Source organism: Callorhinus ursinus, unplaced genomic scaffold, assembly GCF_003265705.2.
Source record: "Callorhinus ursinus isolate GAN/ISIS: 27379988/994484 unplaced genomic scaffold, GSC_fseal_2.0 scaffold54, whole genome shotgun sequence".
Classification (NCBI taxonomy): domain Eukaryota; kingdom Metazoa; phylum Chordata; class Mammalia; order Carnivora; family Otariidae; genus Callorhinus; species Callorhinus ursinus.
In genome coordinates, this window is record NW_027397116.1 from 10,957,130 (window position 1) to 10,979,467 (window position 22,338).

Here is a 22,338-nt window from a genome sequence, read left to right on the forward strand (position 1 = left end):
AGGTTTTGTTTACATTTTGATTACATATTTCAGTCCAGTTATTTATTGGGTGAGCTTTAATATTCCATTCACTCCATGCTTTTGGATAAAGCAGTTATTTTATTCTTCTGCTTCTTTCGGAATCAAAATAGGCTGACAGAATAAATAAAATACTTTGTTAAGTTTCAAGAAAATATCCAACATCTATTGTCATTTTGAATGCAAGACATTTATCTTACAAGTTCATGTGGTGAAATGAAAATGGAAAACAAGCCTCGTTACCAAATATGGGTTTGTCAATTATGAGAAAGATACTCTAAAAATATAAAGAAAAATAATTGTAATTATCTATGTCCAATATGAAATTAATCTGTTCAAATTGCTTTTTTTGTTTCCCTAGTTTCCTGTCCTTCTATCTGAATGAAGCAGGTACTTATAATTACATGCAGCGGTGCTCCGGGTCCTCCTTCCTCCCTGATACCAAGCTTTAATGAATTTCATTATTCTTTTTTAATTTACATACTCTTGCAGAATAAAGATTCCCAAATCATTAACTAATTTGATATGTCTGAAATACCAATTCAATTGTCTGGTCCCCTGAGATTTTCAAATATCTTGTTCAAACACCTCTTAACTTAGTTTCTTAATTAGATACACCGTGATGGATGGGCTTTTATACCATCGTCTCAGAGGGACAGCAAATCAGCCTAATTTTTATGACAATTTAGGAGACTTAGATTAAAAGTCATTTAAAATAATCAAGTCAGAGTTTGTAAAGAAATATTCAGGGTCCCATGAATAAGTCTTTAATTTACACAGACCTGAAGTAATATGATACATGTTAAGAATGCTGATCATGTTCTGTTAGTAAATGGTAAATATTGTGGAATGAGGTTTAAAAATATGTGTTATTTGGTTTTAAGGAAAAACACTCCTTTACAAAGATATTAGGTTTATAGAGGAAAGGATTAAGACATTAGAGATTATAATAAACAATACTGTAAAAATTGTTGAAATTTTCAAAGGGCTTATTTTTCTCCTAGCCACCACAGGAGTCAAAAAGCATTTCATTTTTATCTATATCATTTTTTTCTATTTTGTATTTTCTTTTATGTAAAATGAATATAGAATAATGTCTATGTTAAAATAAAAGAAGACTGAAAAAAGTTTTGCATGTGTTTCACTAAAAGTTGTCTATTTTTTTTAAATTTTTTAAAAGGATTTTATTTATTCATTTGAGACAGAGATACAGAGAGAGGGAAGAGAAAGCATGAGCAGGGAGAGAGGCAGAGGGAGAGGGAGAAGCAGGCTCCTTGCTGAGCCAGGAGCCCGATGCGGGGCTCGATCCCAGGACCCTGGGATCATGACCTGAGCCGAAGGCAGATGCTTAACCATCTGAGCCACCCAGGCGCCCCAAAAGTTGTCTATTTTTTATAATGGTATAATATGTGTGAAGGTTTTGCTATAATACAATAGATATGTATATATAGAATTTTACTCTATAAATCATATTTTAGGGAATCTGATTTAAACTCCTCAGAAATTTCATTCATTTAAAAAGGTTTAATTTATTTTTGTTAATAAATTCTCCCTAGTCACTGAAAGGAAAACAACAGGCTATATATAGTGTCACTTTCTACAAACTAATTAATAGAATGCACTTGAATATTATAGCAGTGATAATTTTAGAGGAATGCTGGAAATATTAATCTTGTCATATTATGCCATTTTATAAGGTCTTGGCAAGGAGTAGGCACTCAATAATTATGTACTAAATGAAAGAATTCTGAAGTCCATTTCCATCATCTGGATATCCACTAAACTGTGCGTATATCTAGCCTAACAAGAAATTGTACTGGTGGAGAAATAATGAATTCACATTTAAAAATCCAGTAAAATTAATTAAAAACACGAAGGCAACTAAGAACTTTAATATTCTTCCATACTATTTTTAAAAAGATTTTATTTATTAATTTGAGAGAGAGAGCATTAGTGGGGGAAGGGGCAGAGGGAGAGGGAAAGGGACAAGCAGACTCCCTGCTGAGCATTGAGCCCCATGTGGGGCTCCATCCCAGGGCCCCAAGATCATGACCGGAGCTGAAATTAGACACTTAACCAACTGAGCCACCCAGGCACCCCTAATATGCTCATATATTTTTTACTTAGTATGATATAGTAACCTATAAATAATTTTTTATAATATGCATCATTTTCTATGTTATTCCCATATGAAATAACTTGTGTTAGGAGATACCTCAAGCAAAAGTGATGGCTTTTAAAATATAGGTAATAAATTGTTTAGTCTGAAGCTACTGGGCTTTGAAATTTCCAGAAGTGGCTTATTGAAATCTCTTGGATTAAATAGGATGATAAAGTGGCAAGCACATCAAACTGGAATCAGGACTTATGACTTAGGCGTCTCCCTGTTATTAACTTTAAACAATAATTTCACTTTTTATGATTGCATTTTCTTTATTTGTAATCTAATGAGACTAGGCAAGTCCTTTTCATCTGTACAATTCAATGAATTTGAAATTGTATTTTTATGGTTTGGGTATTATAATTTATTTATATGGTAATTATATATCTGTTGAAAGTATATATGTACACAAAATAAACATATTACATATATACTGTATACTCACTATATATAGAATAAATGTATAAGAACCACATACATTTTATATATATACACACAATATATAAAATATATATTGTATATAATATCTGTGGTACACATATATATAAACATCCAAATGTAAAGTAATACATAATCAGTAACTAATATAAATATTCAGTCAATAAACGTTTGCTTCTAGTATTATTGTTAAATTAAAAATTTAGAAGATTAGACTCAGAGTCATGTGATGTGAAGAAGCAATATATTAAGTCCAAAAAATTAGAAGTGACTTAATTGAGAAAAATGATGGAAATAATAGAAAGAGTCCTTAAAATAGTTATCACAAATGTACCCAGTGATTTAAAGGAAATCTTAGGGGCACCTGGGTGGCTCAGTTGGTTAAGCATCTGCCTTCAGCTCAGGTCATGATCTCAGGGTCCTGGGATCGAGCTCCGTATCAAGCTTCCTGCTCAGCCAGGAGTCTGCTCTCCCTCTGCCCCTCTCCCCACTCATGCTCTCTCTCTCTTTCTTAAATAAATAAATAAAATCTTTTTTAAAAAAATAAAGGAAATCTGAAAAATAATGAGGAGAGAAAAGGAAAAAATAAAAGAACTAAATCGACTTTATAGAAATGAAAACTAAGGGGTCTAAAATAAAAAGTCATTGGATGTAATTAACTATAGATTAAATAACAGAGAAGAAAAAGATCATTGAACTTAAAGACAGAGCAATAGAAACTATTCAAAACAAAACACAGAGGGAATATAGACTAAAAATAATTAAGACCCTCAGTGTAATTTAGAACAATAACAAGCTGTCTAATGTGTATGGAATTAGTATGACATAGACGGGAAAGGGAGTTAAAAACAAACAGGCAAAGACAGAAGAAAACAAAATAAACTGAAGAGAAAATGGCAGAAAACCTTCCAATTTTAAAGAAAATTTTAGACCTATTGATATAAGAAGTTTAATGAACTACAAGGAGTATAAGCACCTAAGAACATCATAAATAAATTGAAAAAAACTAGTGTTCAAAAGAATAATTTAAAAACAACTAGAGACTCTATATACAGAGGATTATGATAAGAATCCACAGACATACTGTAAGAAATTATACAGCCAGAAGACAAAGAGGAACATTCTAAGGTGCTGGAAAAATAACAAACAGTATACCAAACATTGTTCTTTTTTTTTCCCACTGTCACATGTTCTTTGCTTAGCCTCGGGAATATCAATCTATTCTAAGATAGAGCTTTTCTTTATGTAGATTTCACTTTATATCTGTTAGGGTGGCAATTAAAAAAACAAAAACTAATGTGTTAGGATGTAGAGAAATTGAAACCCTATGTCCTTTTGTTGGGAATTGATGCAGCTGCTAGGAAAAAACATCATGAAGATTTCTCAAAAAAACTAAAAATAGAACAAATATGTGATTAATCAATCTCTCAAAAACCCAAAAGAACTGAAATCAGGATATCAAAGAAATATCTGCACCCTGTATTCATTGCAGCACTACTCACAATAACAAGTATAGAAAACAACTAAATGTCCATTGATGGATGAATGGATAAAGAAAATTTGGAATATGCATACAATGGAACATTATTCAATCTTTAAAAAGAAGGAAAACCTGCCTTATATTCTAATGTGGATGACCCTGCCATGATATAAGAAGTACTTAAAATAGTTAAACTCAGGGCACCTGGGTGGCTCAGTTGGTTAAGCATCTGCTTTTGGCTCAGGTCATGATACCAGGACCCTGGGATTGGGCCCTGTAATGGGTTCCCTGCTCAGCAGGGAGCCTGCTTCTCCCTCTCCCTCTGCCACTCCCCCTGCTTGTGTGCTCTCTCTCTCTCAAATAAAATAAAATAAAATAAAATAAAATAAATAAATAAATAATAAAATAGTCAAACTCATAGAAACAGAGAATAAAATGGTGGTTGCCATTTTCCCAATGGCTTGAGGAGTTGAGGAGATGTGCAATGAGTACAGTGTCAGTTAAGTAAGATAAGTAAGTTCTAGCCATATAACATTGTGCCTATACTTAACACGGTATTGTGCACTTAAAAATTCATTAAGAAGGTAGATCTCAAGTCAGTGTTCTCACCACAATAAGAAAATAAACTAAAACTGAAAAATTTTAATACTTACTTATTGATTGAATGTAACAATAAAATCCACTATATTTCTATATTTTAATGTAAAGAAATATTTAACATATAACTCCATGCATATCAAAATCATAACAAGATATTACCTCATACCTGTTAGAATGGCTATTTTAAAGATAAGAAATAATAAATATTAGCAAAAATGGAGAAAATGGAACCCTTGTACACTGTTGGTGGAAACGTAAATGGGTGCAGCCACTATGGAAGGCAGTTTGGAGGTTCTTCAAAAAATTAAAAACACCATATGATCCAGCAATTTCACTTTTGGTATTTATCCAAAGAAAATGAAAACACTAACTCGAAAAGATATCTGCACTCCCATGTTCATTGCAGAATTATTTACAATAGCCAAAAATGGAAGCAACCTAAATGTCTATTTGGTATATAGATATATTATTCATCCTTACAGAAGAAGGAAAGGAAATCTTACCATTTGTGACAACATGGAAGGACCTCGAGGGCATTATGCTAAGTGAAATAAGTCAGACAGGGAAAGACAAGTACTTGTATGATCTCACTTATAAGTGGAATCTTAAAAAAAAAAAAAAAAAAGGTGCTCTCTCCTCCAGCAACCCAAGATGCCGAAAGGGAAGAAGGCAAAGCAGAAAAAGGTGGCCCTGGCCCCTGCTGTCATGAAGAAGCAGGAGGCCAAGAAGGAGATCAATCCCCTGCTTGAGAAGAGGCCCAAGAATTTTGGCATCGGATGACATCCAGCCCAAAAGGGACCTCAGCCGCTTTGTCAAATGGCCCCACTACATCTGGCTGCAACAGCAAAGGGCTATTCTATATAAACATCTAAAAGTGCCTCCTGCACTTCACCAATTCACCCAGGCCTTGGACGGCCAGACAGCTGCTCAACTGCTTAAGCTGGCCCACAAGTACAGACCAGAGACAAAGCAGGAGAAGAAGCAGAGATTGTTGGCCCAGGCTGAGAAGAAAGCTGCGGGCAAAGGGGATGTCCCCACTAAGAGGCCATCTGTCCTTTGAGTTGGGGTTAACACTGTCACCACCTTGATGGAAAACAAGAAGACTCAGCTGGTAGTGATTGCACATGATGTGGATCCCATTGAACTGGTGGTTTTCCTGCCTGCCCTGTGTCATAAGATGGGGGTTCCCTACTGCATTATCAAGGGGAAGGCCAGGCTGGGGCGTCTGGTCCACAGGAAGACCTGCACCACTGTTGCCTTCACACAGGTCAACTCGGAAGACAGAGGAGCTCTGGCAAAGCTGGTGGAAGCCATCAGGACCAATTACAATGACAGATTAAGATGCGATCCGCTGCCACTGGGGAGGTAACGTCCTGGGTCCGAAGTCTGTGGCTCACATCGCCAAGCTGGAAAAGGCAAAGGCTAAAGAACTGGCCACCAAACTGGGCTGAGTGGACGCTGTTGAATTTTCTGTACATAAAAGTAATAAAACCTTGTCTTTTGGCCAGTGTCAAAAAAAAAAAAAAAAGGCTCATTGTTACAGAGACTAGATTGATGGTTGCCAGAGGGGCTGGGTGAGTGGTGGGAAAAATGGGGGAAAGGGGTCAAAGGGTACAAGCTTCCAGTTATAAACTTAAAAAATTCATAGTACAGCATGGTGACTACAGTTAATATTTGATAGTCACTAAGAAGAGTGTATCTTAAAAGTTCTCATCAGGAAAAAACATTGTAACAACTATGATGACTCATGTTAACTAGATTTATTGTGGTTATCATTTCACAATATATACAAATATTGAATCATTATGTTGTATACTTGAAATGACTATAATGTTATGTATCATTTATACCTCAATAAAAAAACTATATATAGAAAGGAAGAGAGTGGCAAAGTTTTAGATCTTGAAAATCTCTGTAATATAAGATAGCTGGATTCTCACAATTATTTCTGCATTCAATCTATTATTTTTTTTATAGTTCAAGTATATGAAGAAAATCTGTTCTTAATACAGACAAATAATTTGAAAAGTTAAAAGTATTCTAAAAGCCTTTTCAGATAATCGTGGATATTTTTCTTTGATATAATGTCAAAACTTGACAAGTGGTAGCTTCTTAAAGGCTAATTTCAATAAGGAATCTGAAACCATATTAATGTACTTTTTGTAATTTGTTACTTTAAAATTAATTAGTCTATTTTATGCTTTGAATGGATCTTTTTCAGATGGTTTTGTAGCATCCTCCATTGATCATTTAAGGAAATATCAGTCCACAGAGTTATGTAGCTCTTCCAAATATATAAAAAATCATATTCAAAATGAATTGTGTAGTTTACAAGATAAGGAGATATAAAATATATAATGAATATTGTCCAAAGACAAGAAAGGGGAAATTAAAGTATATTTTTGTAAGGTTCTATAATTTAAGTATAGTGGTATGATATGTTTTGAAAGTGGACTGTGAGAGAAGTATTGAAAACTTCATCTATAATTATCATTTTATCTATTTACCCTATCAGGGCTATTGATTATGGCTATATGTAAAATATATCTATTAGGTTCATAAAAATTCTGATTATTTGTCTTTTTTATAAATATCTCCCTCTGTCATTGTAACATTTTCCTCCTTATCCGTGATAATATTTCCTGTTCTAAATTCTACTGTATCTATTAATTACTATGTAATATTAATGCTACTTCTCTAGGTATCTTTTGTATAGTATTTGTATGATATATTTTCTTGGTCCATTTAGATCTAAACAATGATTTCATTTTAAAAGTAGTTTTCCTGTGGAAAACATAGTTTAATCTTTTTATAGTTCATTACAATTTCTGCCTTACACCCTGAGTTTAAACCACTTGTATATAATACACTTATCACCATGATTGAGTTTAAACTATTCTTTGTTTTCTATTTTTGTTTTTGTTCTTTGCTTCAGTTTTTGCATTCTCTGCCTTTATTTGAATTAATGCTTTTTAGTATTCTATTTTATTGCTACTATTAGTCTAGTAATTATCTCTTTGTTTTTTCTTCTTGTCATTGTTCTAGGGTTCACAAAATGCATATTTTTTAAAGAAACATACATTTGTTAATTTCAAAGAAATATAATGTAGAGACTAATAATATCAAAATTTGATTAATAATTATAAAAGTTATATTTATAAATCATCCCGATTTGTACTACATTAGTTTTCAGAATATTTTGTTATGATATCTTATATTATTACTTAACCTAGGAATTTACTGAAGCCTTAAAGTGCATATTTTCACAAATTTCAAATTAGTGTACCGATACTTATTACACATAATTTTATTAATACATAGGCTTATTTTAATAGTTCTACTTCCCATCAAATTATTTTTTTAAATGGCATGTTTTTTCATAGGTCTATTCCAAACAAAATTCATTTTATTCTAAGCAAAATTGTACAAAATTATGCAGTGAATTTCTGACAATTTTATCTGGGGCTGACAATGAGGTAGTAGTTGTAACAAAAATCAAAAACTATTTTGGACATGAACTTAAGTGACAGACCAAACTTGTGTGAGTCCAGACCAAAGCTGTGCTCAGATTTGTGTAATTGAAAGATATAAGAGGCAGTGATTAGAGACTGAAAGAATAAGAATAAGCAAACCTGAATTAAGTTGGAAGGCAGAGAGTGACATTAGAGCACAGAATTAGAAGGCAGAATGAATGCTAAACAAAGACTTCTCAGCATTGTCAAGGAAGTCACTGAAATATTCTCTCTGTGGGACATTTGTAGAAATAGCTAGCCTTGTACTAATGGAATAACAAAGCATAAAAGCCATAAAAAAGAACAAAAGGTGCAACTTACCAGAAGATATATGCTCAGTATGTAAAATTCAAGGGAAAATACGGCTCTGACTCCATGCTTTAAAAGCTAGCACATCAATCTGTGAATAAGGAAGAAAAGCAAATAAGTCAGAGAGTATTTCCTCTGAACAGATAAAACAAAGTCACAAGAAAAAGAACATCTTTTGCTACTATTTCCATATGGAATACTGTGGAAAGAAATGAGAAAATAGAAATTTTTTTACATTTTATATATTAAGAAGAGGTATACCTCTAGCTACTTCGGTCTTTATTTTTTTAAAGAGGTTCATTTTTACACAGAGCAGTGAGATATCACATGTGAAATAGGAGTAAGATATATGTCTTCCTTTAAATGTGGAGAAAACAAAATAAAAAGTAGCAAGATAAGGGTTAACAGGGGTGCCCAGGTTGTTCAGTTGGTTAAGCGTCTGACTCTTGATTTCAGCTCGGTCATGATCTCAGGGTCTGAGATTGAGCCCCACACTGGGTTCTGTGCTGGTCATGGAGCCTGCTTGGGATTCTCTCTCTCCCTTCTCCCTCTGCCCCTCCCTCCAGCTTGTATGTTCTCTCTCTCTTTGTCTCAAAAAAAAAAAAAAGAATTAACAAATTATATAAATGTTGGATTTTTTTTATGAATGGACATTATCTTTAGTGACTTTATTCATTATCTGACAAAGTATTTCACTGATCAAGGCAAATGAAAAGTGAATGCCTACTGGCAGCTAATGACCATAGCTGATTTCTAATGTAGTTGAATTCACTGCATACATTATGAAAAATCCCTGGGGTGGAGGTTTTTTTGACACAATTTTTAGAAACTGTTTATTTTCTATCACCCTTATTTTCATTTTCTGTGTAAGAGTCTGTGGAAGAATAGCTTAAGACCACTCAGTCATTGTTCCTACCCATTCAGTGGCCTGAGCAATGGGACCTGCAGAGCAGGCTTCAGTGGCAAACTGAGCACTGCAGTCTTCAGTAGGGAACTGCCAGTAGGCCACTTGCATGCCTTTAAACCAGTCTGCCACTCCAAAATTCTTTTTTGATCATGTAACCTTTTCAGCAGTGGCCTGTCTTCCTTTTCAAACTCTCCAGGATCTCTGGAGAAGTTCAGATCAGGCATGACATTCCATGTGTTTTTATGGGAGATGGTGCCATGTATGCATAGCACTTCCTGGGCCAACATCCACCAGATCGGACCCACTAAGTAAGCTCAATTATTGCTTCGGATGACAAAGTCCACATCCAGCAGAGGCAAGTCTGTGTTACACAAAGCAATGGTAAGCAGGTTAACAAAAGATGCCTCTATGAAGGGGCTGGTAGTCAGCCCTGGAATCAGTTACCCCAGAAATTATGGCTCCCAGAGGCTAACTTGATCTGGTTAGTGAAATTTCTAGGAGTGAAGCAGCTAGGAGTAGGAGTACCTCCATCACAGCAGCAGCTTCAGCATAGCTCATGGGCCAGTGTTCCTGGAGAACACTGTAGCCAAACCATTGTGAGTTTGCTCCTTAGTGAGTCACAGATGGAAAGTACACCAGGTGAGTTGTCACACAAAGGAAACTTTGCAGCCAATAAGCAGATTATAGAGAATAACTTCCAAAGCTGTGACTCCTGAGCAAGGTTTGATAGGTTCCTATTATTTAGGGTTAGAATGAAAAAGGGGATCCTTGTAGAGGCAAGCATAAGGACACCCATGCACCTTAAGGAAATATATATATATATATAATATATATAGACACACACACACACACACACACACACACACACATATATGTTGTGTTATGTAAATGAGACTTGTGTTCCTCCTTGGGCAGAGATTTTCATATTATAATGAGGTAAAAGTAGTTGATGGTCATTCTGTGGTCCATTTACACAGGTATGAGTAGAGGATTACACTCAAACTGCTATGGGTGGTCTGGGCTGGCTGGAGGTCTTGTCAGGACAGTTGCTATCACTTGAGGGGTGTTTTCACTTTCCATTGACCTTAGTTAAGAGATAAGCTGGAAAGAAGAGCTTAGAGAAAAATGTGGGGAAAAGGTCATGAGTACAAGCACATGGGCAGTAAAGGTCAGGTCTTGGGTTCTAGCAGGTGACAATATGACCCTGACATCAGCCAGGATTCCCATGGCAACAATGGCATGAGCTGCCAGCAGAAACTTCTCCAAGGTTCTCTCTTCAGTATTGTAGATGCCAACACTTTTCCTTTTGTTAGATGTACTGCTCCATTTGGAGGTCAAGTTTGGTGCCACCTAAGTGGGTTCCTACTACAAGGAATTTGAGGATATCCTTTTCCTTCATTTACAGGACATCAAGGGCTCTAGATATTATGAAAGTTTCCCTTTAAGTTACAATGCGAGCCCAGAAGAGCACTGTATAGACCTCTCTCTGGTTAGCACAGTAAAGCTTGAAACTCTAATTTTGAAAGCCCTTGTATACAAAGTTAAAAGACAAACCACAGATTGGGAGTAGATACCTACAATGCATATAACAAAAATATATTGATGTAGAACATAAATAGAACTACTACAGAACAAATAGGAAAAAAAATTATAAAAAAAGACATATGGGGTGCTTTTTTCTGTTTTTTTTTTTTAATACTGCCACATGAAAATGGGGCATCAAAAATGTTTGTGTCAAATGTTAAAATTATTTTTTCTGTCTTTCATCTGGTTTTTATCTGAAAGTTTGGTGGATACTCAAAGGAACAAATTTTAAAATATATATGTAAGGATTTCTATTCTATTCTGACTTTATTCTGTTTCTCCCTTAAGGACAGAAAGGGTTATAGCCCATTGTAATTTATTATATTACATTTGCATTGGCCAGGCATCATTATGTAAAGTATACTCTCATGACCTGGCTCAGGGATGTTAGAACTTAGAAAATATATTGCTGAAAATATAGACAATGATTGAATCAATTTACTTTTCTATTTTCTCTATAACCTTACTTGTACATATTGAAATGGATGAATGCATTGTTATGGCAATTAGAAACTCATTATAAAATCTTCTGGATAATTTAGTCTTAAAATCTTTTCACTTTTATTTGTGGGTGGGTTCAGAGAAGAAAGGATCTCCATCATTGCTCAAGCAGATAGCTTTCTAATGTTTAACAAAAGGTAAGTAACACTTTTGTTATAGATTGTGACCATAGCAGAGTAAAGCATGATTATGGGCAGTCCTTTAGAGTTCAAGAGCAAGATGAGGGCAGTAGGACATGAATTCTGTTAAAAAAGATACAAGTCCAAAATGGAGTCCTTGTTCACTACAGAAAACCAAGATTTAATTGCTATTTCGACCTATCCCAGGAATGTGACCTTTAAGAGTCGATCTGAAATTTCCTGATTACCATTAGTGAAGTCATCTGTATCATAAAACCCCTGCCATTCCCTTTCCACCCATAAGATGTTTTGGCCCTAAATAATCCTTTCCTTTCTTTTGCAAATAATTCCTTGCCCCCTTTCTTCCTATAAAAATCTTCTATTTTGTACAGCTCCTCAGAGCATCTCTCTACTTGCTAGATGGGATGCTGCCTGATTCCTAATGGCTTTGGGATAGCTTTAATAGTAGCCAGAACCAGATAAGAGAATTTTCAATGTCCTTTTGAAGCTTTTAGGTGTTAAAAGAGCTTAAGGAAAAATGTGGGAAAAAGGTCTTGGCTTGCTGGGGAAGCCTATTTTGCAAAATTGACTCTAGACCCTATTTCTTTCTCTTATGCTGCTGTATTCCATTGAATTTGAATTTGATATTTGAACAAATTTAGTTGGGTATTGGGTGAGTAAGAAGGGGTGAAAAAGACATCGCCTTCTCTAAATAAGGTTTAGTTTTTCTGACTTTTCCACATTCTTCAGATATGTTTTCCACAGGTTTTATTTGAAGAGTACTTTTATTTTGCTTTATTTCCATTAAAGGTTGGTAGTACGATAGACTAATTGAAAATTCAATAACAGCTAAAGGGGAGCAGAATATATCACCCCAAAATATACTTCTTTGGCATCAGGATTATTTTGAGCTGAATATTTTTTTTAAAGATTTTATTTATTTATTCATAAAAGACACAGAGAGAGAGAGAGAGACAGGCAGAGGGAGAAGCAGGCTCCCCACTGAGCAGGGAGCCAGATGTGGGACTCGATCCCAGGACTCTGGGATCATGACCTGACCCGAAGGCAGACACTTAACGACTGAGCCACCCAGGCACCCTGAGCTGAATATTTTTTAAGCTGAATATTTTTTAAAAAGAACAGAAACAGGAAAACCTCTGAAAATTACATTTATAATTATAAGAAAAATCTCCATTTGTAAGGGCATCTCCCCTCTAGCCCAAAAGAGGATGACTCTAAATCTCTAAAAACTATTAATGGAGAAGGCAATGACTTCAATCTGCATAACAACCTTACCTTTGTTTACTGTGTTATAACATCCCATACCTAGCTCCAACAGCCTCCACTCCAACATCTTTTGTTTTTAGGGGAGACGGTATTTAAGGTGATAACTCGGGCCATTTTGGGGAGTTACTCAGTTTTCCTGGATATTTCCCATTTATACAGGAGGTATATATGTTACTAAAGTTCTGTTCTTCTCCTGTTAATCTTCTATAAACAGAGGGTGTTTCAGCCAAGAACCTAGAAGGGTAGAGGGAAGATTATTTTTCTTCCCTTACACAGCATAGGATCAAAAGAATAGTCAAAAAGAGAAGGAAATCAGCAGCTTTTGTTTCATCAGTAAAGAGATCTCATTTCAAAAATGCATATCTGTAATCAGCATTTCTTTAACTTGAAATTCTTAATGAACCTATAAGAATATTGCTACCTCATGATTTAATTGATGGGAAGATGCACGTGGTAAACAAGCTTCCTTTGTTTGCTTGTGTCTTTGATAACATATTAAGAGAAAGTTTTGCATTTTGCATTTGTTTTAAATTTATTTTTCCAGCTATTTTGAATTTTGGTACTGTTGATTATTTTTAAGTAGTCTACAAAAGGATCTATCCTGAGGCACTTATGTTATATTTTCTCATTAATGTAGCCATTAGTATTCATCAAATCAGTATTGGAAGATACTCTTAATTGACAAAGACTTCGGTGCAACACTAATTAGAATTGAAATTTTTAAAAGAAAACTGGGTAATTACAGCTCAACACAAAATGAGAAATGAATTGAAGTTAAAGGAGTCAAGGAGTTTGATAGTTTTATGCACTAATTCAAGTTACTAGATGGGGAAGAAGCTGCAAACACACAGCTGGTAATGACTCTCAGCTTAAAAACTATGCCTAATCATTAAACACAAATGGATAAAAATATTAATAAATAAAAACTAAGAATATCATCATTTCTTTTAGTACCTTTCTTTACTGAAACCATAATATACCTGAAAAGTAGTTTCCCCTCTCTTTTTTTCCCCCATGAATGTCTTCTATCCTAAGCAGTTTCTTATATTCTAGACTTTTTTTTTAAATTTAATTTTATTATGTTGTGTTAATCACCATATTCTAGACTTTTAAATTTTATTTAGAGGGAGTAATTAAAACACACATAACATAAACAATGAAGTATCAAAATAAAATAAAAATCAACACTAACTTACCTATTGTCACTTAAAAATAAATGTAAAACAAAAACTAACACTAAGCACTTATATTTTCTAAATAATTTGTACAAATTGATTTGTATGATAAATTTTGTAACATCACTATTATAATCTTCATGTTAAAAATGAGGAATCTAAGGAAAAAAGAGGTTGAACATTTGCCCAAGATTACCCAATGAGCAAATGACTCTGTCAAAAACCTATATAATCTGGCTCTAAAAATTGTATTCCAACCACTATGCTATTTTGTTATAACTACTGTACAATATTACTTTTCAACATATTACAACAGTGATTTTTTTTTTGCACACAAATATTGGTAAAAACACCTTTGACATGGATTTCTTATTTTCATTTTAATAAAACATTAACCTTCATAGCACCACAAGGCAAACTGCTGAAACTCTTCAAATTTGTCCTTCATTATTTTCCAGTACAATCAGATATATGTCAAAGCTTACTGACTAAATTGTTTCTATATGTCATAAGGCATTTTTCTATATCACATTGCTGTGGACTCAAATAAAATAATTGAGTTTCTACATTTTGCTGTCCTTTCTGAGAAAATAAAGAAATAATCTTTCTTTTTTAAGCAGTATGTTTAGGTGGAGTTGTATGTGGAGCTTTATGAATCTTCCATGGTCTAGGCCTCTTCTATGGAAGGGAAGTTTAAAAATCCCTAGAGGATTCGGTCTATTATAACAGATATTCCTTCACTTTTCCATTTGGATGACCTCTTCTTTCTGCTTCCTCTCTTCCTTTCTCTTCCTTCTTCCCTGTTATGTTATTCAGTGTTTTCTCCTACTTTTTCTTTTTCTACTGCCATAGCTCTTAGCTCCTATGGTAGATATACAGATTCTATCTCAGTTCAAACTACATGCGGAACTATGACAGAAAGCACTCAAAGACTTAATTTTGTTCTAAAGTATAATTATTATGCAGGGATATTTTAACTAAAGCTAGTTCTAACACTAATACCTTTATATTTGTAAAAGAATTTTGGTATGTGTTTTCTTATTCATTCCTTATAATACTCTGATAAATAAACACTTTCACTGAAGAAAACTCATAGGTTAAGTGATGGCCCAGGGCCTTAAAGTTAGTTAGTAACTAGACATGAAGAAGAACCTAGCCCCTTAACAGTCTCTCAGCCTCTGATTTCCCTGACACACTGCTCATGAGCACAACAGGTAAGCTGAAAGAGATCAATGGAAAATCAATGCTACCATGTGCCATGTACCGTTGGTGTTAACAAAGAAATATGTGATATTGCCTGCCCTGTAATTAGGAGCCACAGATGATGACATGTACTTCTCAAATAGAGTACAGCCCAAGTGAGTGTACAGCATGGTATATAGTAGTCTTCAGGGTCATTTAAAATCCCTGCACCAAATAGTTCCATCAGTGGTGCTCTTCAGGCCCTGAAATTGGAGAATTATTATTTTCAGGATTGAAGAACTTTTAGTCTTTGAGAGGTTCCTATGTCCCTACATGAATTAAAAATACATGTTAAATTTTTTCATAGACAGCTAGGACTTTAGTGTATACAACGTAAGATGGACACCTGATAGATTACAGATGATACCTCCAGGAAAATTGGGGAAGAAGCACAACATAGAAAGGATGGGATGAGGGAGTAGAGTTCATCATACTTTCAGTTAGTGCTGGTTTAGTTGCCAGTCTTATCTCATCTCTGACAGTTTTCATCAAAGAATAACAACATTCCCTTTTAGAGAATTATATAATTCACTTGCTCTCTAACTCACAATCAATATCACATGTTGTTCCAAATATTTCCCTTTTGAAATTGCCCTATATTCCTACAAGCTGCTTGTTTGAAAGTGTTCTTATTTCAAGGACTGAGCACTTCAATGGCCAGGAATTTTGCCTGTTGGGTTTCTCATTCAGACCTATCTGTGCATGCAAGTTTTCACATTAATTGACTGATTGATCCCATTATGCATGCATTTAAAGGACACTTACTTTGATCCAGTCTATTACTCAGGGGGGAAAAAGGAATAAATACTGTCCTCATCATCACATCAAAATATATTTAGAGAGAGAGAGAGATTTTTAAGGTATAGAACTCAAAAAAATGTTAAGGTACTATATCTTCTAAGCCATTTTGTCACCCAGACTGAAAGGCATATGTTTCTTTTGTGATACTAATTGCTTCCTATAATATCATCTGTCACTGATGCTTTCACCTACTACATCATTAGGCAACTAACTTCAGCTAATCTCATCATATAATTTAATCCTTGATGCAAATGACTGAAACAATCCTGATGTATTAACTGACAAACTAGATACGGTTAGGTTAGTCATAGACTTGCAGAATTTTTAAACCTAAAGAGCTAAACACATCCTTAGATATCATCTGGAATAACCACATACTACACACAGAGATAATGAGGTTCCAAGTATCTTTCCTAGGATTATTCATTGACAAGAAAAAAACTTCTTTCTCAATTACCAATTCTTGGCCATTCAATTCAATTTACAGCTCATAGGAGGTCTTTAAAATCTTAAAAACAAAGACTTTTATGGAGATTTTGGATATCATGATGATTTGGAGGGCGTGCAGGAGGAAAGGAAGATATTTTTGACTAAAACAGTCTTTTTTGTTGTTTATTTTTATTAAAACAGTCTTTAAAATCACAACTTAAACAAAACTCCTTCTGCCCTGTTGCCACTGAATATTAGGAGAAGGGTGTGGTGTTAATTTAATTAGTTTCTCCTCTTCTGAGAGACTTTACCAAGTGCTTAGAACACTGTCCTCATTTGGGTTAGTGGATTGCCCAAACGCTGTACCTCAGTGTTAATGAATTTATTTAATTTGATATGATATCTAAATTCAATTAAAGTTGTGTTTCGATAGAAGACTCCCCAAACACCTGACTAAAGATTAAACCATTGGATTTCCTGAACCTCACTCTCTGGGGTTAGGAACTCAATAGAGTACAGGAAAACAAATCTTTGAATTTCCTAAATAAAAAAGGAGTTTGGATTTCAATGTAGAATTGGCATTTAACTGGTTATTTTCTCTTAAATATAAAATATGGTCTCTGACATTAAAATGAAAAGTCTGTATACATAATATTATTTACACTACAGTAAAATGTTTTGTTGTCAAGCATTACAAATTCAGATTGCATGGCTTCCTTATAGAGTCTGTACTTCTCTCTCTGATCAAATACTTCTTTACCGAATGTCACTTTAAAGAAGCCAGCATTTGAATCTTTGTGTATTCTCCTAGCTGCTAAACAAACTTCGAAGCAAAGCAAAGCAGTGACCTTGAAATGTACCCTTTGCCATAATAAAAGCACGGTTATTTTTTCTGTAGTAGAGAGTTTGCAAGATGTAGTTATTTCTCTTTTAAATTCAGATCTCAAATCAGAAGCTTTTCTCTGGAAATATCATTAAGTGAGTTTAAAAACACTTTTTTGAAAAATAAAAAAGAACCTACTTTAGACTCTTTTAATTTATGCCCAAAGCAGCAAAGGTAAGAGTTCAGCACATAATTAGCTTAAAATATACCCTAGAACATATCTGACTCATCATGCTTTAATGAATCTCCATAAGTAGATTATCTCTGCAAAAATAAAACAGAATACTGATTACAGAGGCCTTGACTCCTACCTGAGTAGAAAACCTGTGAAGTGTATCACTGAAGAAAGTTTAAATGTCACCAAACAGAAATAAAAACAAAATTTGGCAATTTAATTTCCTTGACTTGCCAATATGTAAGAAAGATCTGAAACAAGAAATTAGAAGTAAAAAAAAATGTGATGCCTATACATAGTCATAGATTTAATATGGCACAATTGATCCTACGTTTAAATTCCATTGTTAGGCAATGTTTATATAGTTCCTTAGGTAGAAAATGCAGTAATATGCATTAGCTCATTAGTATACCCATTTCCTATGCAGTATTAAATGCTGGTACAAAGAACTTTGAAAATTTTAGCATATTATGTTTAAAAACTATTCTTTTATTTCTGGCATATATATGTGTTTGTGTGCATGTATATGTATACACAACCATCCATGGGAAATTTGAAACTCCAGAAATAGAGAATAAAGGAAAGTGATGGGAGGGAGAAATGTAGACAAAATAAAAATTATAAAAATTGTTAATATTCAATTTTGTTTTTTACTATCCTTGCTTAGCAATCTGAAAAACTATTTTGCCTCAGACATTAGGGTATAGAACCCAGGAGGAGAGTTTCAGGAATGTGGTCTCACAAGCTTGTGTAAAACATCTGTTTGGGATATAGAAGCTGATTCCTCTCCACGGAAAGGGAAAAGTAAAGAAAGACCAAATACATTAATTATAAAGTTGATGGAATTTTTGTTCTCTATTCCTCTGACAGCTGGGGAGGGAGATTTTAAGTAAAAGATATGATTTTTAATATTCTGTAACAAGGGTATTAACAAAGGAACATAGAATTTTATACCCATGTACCGTTTATCTTTGAAGGAAACCTACACTGATAGCTAACAGGAATATGAATATTACAATAGGTATAAGATTAGTATCCAGCCATATCAGCTTAATATCTAGAAAATAATGTCAACTGATATAATCACTTTTTTTCACCAGTGACAATGTCAAAATCATAGAGAGAAACAAAAAGAAATCAGTATATTGAATCCATAATCAAACTTTTATAAAAACATTGTATGTTTTTATTTGCCAGATTAAAGCACTGCTGACTAGGTAAGAGCTATTCAGTAAAGGTTTGCCTCATCTAGTGTTGCAATGGCCGTGGGATAACAAGCTAATGACTGAGGGGTTGTAGGTTATGTAAGAGCCTTATGGTCTATTTCTTCTTCTGAGAATATCTATCCTTATCCCAAAAATGTTTGGCAAAGCCAATTAATTCTTTTTTTAATACAAAAAAATAGCATATATTCCATATATATATATATATATATATATACAAGAAAATAAGCTGGTAAGTCTAAATGGTTTGGTCAATTTTCTAAGATATTTGAAAACCTAAATGAACTGTACAGCTTCCAGTACAATTGCAATAAAAACAGCAGAAGAAAAATTGATCTTTGCTTAGTTTTACTGGACGTTAACAAGAGGAGAAAGGACGGTACGTGAAATGGAAGTGGCTAGAAAAAAAGAAAAGCTCTATTTTTGTGGACACACATGGAAGCATACACGTTGATTAAAATGAGGAGTTTCCTGGGGTCCCTGGGTGGCACAGTCAGTCAAGCATCCAACTCTTAGTTTTGGCTCAGGTCATTATCTCAGGGTCTTGATCTCGGGGTTGTGGGATTGAGCCCCATGCTGGGCTCCGCTCTCAGTGCAGAGAAGTTTTTCTCTCTCTCCCTCCCTCTCTGCCTCTTCTCATGCTCACTTGCTTTCTCTCTCTCTCTCTCTCTCTCAAATAAATAAATAAATAAATCTTTTTTTTTAAAAATGATGAGTTTCCTAAAGGACAAGGAAACCAGACAAGATTCATGACCTGATGTTGACATTGCAGGGGAATTAGGTTTAATATAATAAATGCATATTGAGCTCTACTATGTGCTAGATGTTCTTTTAATCACTGGGATACATTAGAGAACAAGACAGAAGAAATCCCAACTTCTACAAACTTTATATTTTAGTGTGATTAAATATATTCATACAAATACACAATGACAGATTTATGAAAATTAAATTCGACTAAATATTCTGTAATATATGTATATAGATGTCTGTTTATATACATCTATATTAAAGTCCACAGTATATATTAACTTGGATTACCTGGGTATTCAAAATTCCAATGTGATTTTTTTCTAATCACTTTGTGCTGGCATTAATTCTTCACTTTCAGGACTTAAAAATGTCGAGAGTTTACAAATTATATTACTGCTGTGGATATTATTAGCTGTGGGTATCACAGAAAGGAAACTATTTAATTAACTTGTGAATAAATTGATAGGTCCACAGAGTATTATCCCCCCTAACTATTTTGGGATCTGTCCTTGTCCCTCATTGTTCTTGAAACTTGCAGTTGAAAATATACTCATTGTCTCTTTATAAAACCACACTTTATAGGATTGCTTACTAGGGAATTGTCATTATCATAAATAAAAACATATGTGTTGTGGAAAAAGAGCAAATGATTGTAAAAAAGCCCGTGCATTAATCCACAAACATTTAGATTCATTATGGTGCTTTTGGTGCTCAAGTTGTTACATTTAATAAAGCCCATAAATTAGAGAAGAGGTAACTATGAAACCTCAAAACAACAACTTAATACATTTTAATCTGGCTTTTAGATGGATGAGTTAATAAAATATTCAATTATTTGAATCATTTCCTTACTGCTTTTTAAAATTCTATACCAATTTATCCAATTCTGGGAGTTAGCTTTGGTGTTAATATTCAGAGACATTTCTGTTGGGTGGAAGTTTTATATCTGGCTGAAGTTTGAATGGGCTATTTGTCAATTGTACATTTCTACGTCCCAGAATGCAGGACTCCTTACCAAAGTGTGGACCGTGTTTCCTCTTTTCTGGCAAGAGACACCCCCCACACTCAAGTATATTGCCCCAAATTGTCCTATGTATGCTCGACATCTCTTTATACTTCGCCTGTAATGATTTTTAAATATAGCCAAAAATTATTTGATATTTTTGTCATAGAGAGAGTACCTGCATACTCTCTCCTTAAGTAGTAGTGGGCTTGTAACTACTTTAACCAGTAAGTATAGCAGAAGAGATTCTATGTATCTTCTGAGGTTGGGTTAAAAAACCAAGTAGTTTCTAATATTGTTTGCAAAAGCACTTGCTGTAGGAACTCTGAGCTTTTAAGTGAGAGTCTGACTAAAAATTAATACAAATATAATTTTTTGTTCCGTGAGATTCTAATGTTATCCTAGTAAAAAGTAGACTTCCAGCCATCCTTACCAAGACACCACACTTGTTAGTGAAGCGGACTCAGACACTGCCAACTGAACAACACTACTGACCATCAATGCTACATGGATAATATGAATTATCCATTCCAGCTTTCTCTGAATTCCCGATGTACAAAAAGACGCAATTTAATAAGATAATTGCTGTTTTAAACCACTAAGTTTGGAGTAGTTTCTTATGCAGCATTAGATAACTGAAACCTTTCCCATCAAACCTTCCTTGATTTGTGATCCATTTAGTTAGCTCTCACCTCTTTAGTTGGAAGAATGTTATTTGCATACCCATATCATAAAACATATAATCAAATATTAATTATTGGTGATCCAATTTTAATATTTCCCATCCTTCAAGATCATTTATATTTAAAAATTAGTAAATACCTGTAGCCTAGTTACGTACTTCTAATGAACATAGTATAGCCATCAGAATTGGAGAAATGGAGAAAGGTTTGAGGCAGAACATTCTAGTGAATCCTTAAAAAAGACTAATAAATGAATTTGTCTAAACTTGTATACATCTAGGATTAAATTTTTAACTGAATTTAAAGAACATTTATTCCATTTCCTGCATGAACATATTTTCTATATTAACTGGAATTTCTTTCCAAAATAAAATAATAAATTTTGAGTAAATGATTAACATCTGGGCTGTTGGGACTGATAAAGACCTTTCTAGAATGATCTTAGACTCCCATAACACTGCTTCCTCGGAAACAGCAGAGCTCAAATAAATGAGAATGTTGTATCAGCCTCATTCATCAAGCAAAACTACACCTGCATTATGGAAAGTATGAGTTGGCATCCAGGCCTCAGGTTTGCATGACTAGGACAGTATTAAGGATTGGTGGGGAATAGAGGACGCTGTTTCTATCACATTGTTCTTGTCCATGACAGTTGTGCATACCTCATTTAGGGTAAAGGCAAAAGCATCTCTGTACTTGAGTAGTTGCTGGGAATCCTGATGAAATGATGATGCGTTTGCTGTATCTCTGCCTTTCATTCTTCTATAAAATTAGGTAAGCAAAGTGAACTATATTAGATTAACAACTATCTGTGTCTTATAAGTCTGATTGCCTACTTGCATGTGTAATCATAGTGGAGGTACTACAAGAATAAAAATCCCATTAATAACAATAACCATAGCTAATATACATCGAGTGGTTTGTATATGCCAAGTACTCTTCTAAACACACTGTTATATTAACACATTTAGTAATCACAACAAATCTGTGAGTCAGGTACATCTTATCGTCTACCTTTTTTTTACAGATAAGAAAAGAGAAACACAGAGGGATTA

General features: G+C 34.1%; 1 pseudogene; it reads left to right on the forward strand.

Annotated features, from left to right (window-relative positions):
• The first annotated feature begins 5,342 nt into the window (after nt 1–5,342).
• On the forward strand, nt 5,343–6,183 carry LOC112839357 (large ribosomal subunit protein eL8 pseudogene; annotated as a pseudogene).
• Nucleotides 6,184–22,338: the final 16,155 nt, after the last annotated feature.